The following is a 1,074-nucleotide window of genomic DNA, read 5'->3' on the forward strand; positions in this document are numbered from 1 at the left end:
CTCAATTGTCTTGGTAGATGTCCCACGCTGTGCAATGCCTCCACAGTGCACTCCTGTGTGGAAAATCCCACTAAGCCTGTGGATGAGCAGAAAAATTATATCATCGTGACATTCTTCAAACTGCCTCATAAGCATGGGAATTCAGAAAGGGAATATTGGTTGTGAGAGAGGAAGCAGTGTCCAGCAAGCTTGCTGGGAAGGGGATGATCTATGTACGGATCCAGGCGGAAGGAATAGAAATATTTACTTTTGCTATGCTTCAAGCAATAATCTCATATATCCAAACCAGGATCAGGTACTGACACTTTTCTATCAGCAAAAGCCTTTGTGAGTTGTTAAACATATGTGTGCACACTCAGTTGCAAACAGCTAACCCAGGGTATAATGAAATGGCAGCCCTGAAATGAAAACACTGCTACAAGGGTTTATGTCAGAAAAACCTTTTATATTTAAATTTATTTAAATTTATTATATTTTTTATATTTAAACCTTTGTTTTACTTTTTCATGTTTGTTTTGCATTACTTTCTAGAATGTCCTGAATACAATCCAGACCCTTGGCAGCTGCAAGCTACAGTCTGAGGCACTGATAAATTTTTTTTCCAAAATACCTGCAGTATTCTCATTTTGTCACAATGCCCCCTGTGAATGAGGGGAGGGGAAAAATATTTGTCTGATTTCTCAGGAATGTTACAACTTAGAGCCTTTGCATTTTAACCCTGAGGAAGCTGACAGACGCTCTGAACATGTTTTTGTGTTCACAGTTAAGGGTTTGAATCTATGCCTTCTTTTTCTAGCTCCTACAGGCTGTTTTGTTCTCAACTACTTTTCCCATGTTTTTGTTTGGTTTTTTTTTGTTTGGGATTTTTTAATCTAATCTGATTAGATAATTAAACATTACATGCAATTTTACTATGCGATAGTAATTGGGTTGGGGTTTCTTTTCATTTTAGGGGTTGTTTTGGGGTGGGGTTTTCTTGTGTCTTAAAAGAAAAAAAACCAAAAAAAAAACAAAAAACCAAAGCTTTTAGAATAAACTGGGCAATATTGTCCCAGTGGTTCTGCTCCCAGGATA

This window comes from Cyanistes caeruleus, chromosome Z (assembly GCF_971803275.1).
Source record: "Cyanistes caeruleus chromosome Z, bCyaCae1.hap1.1, whole genome shotgun sequence".
Classification (NCBI taxonomy): Eukaryota; Metazoa; Chordata; class Aves; order Passeriformes; family Paridae; genus Cyanistes; species Cyanistes caeruleus.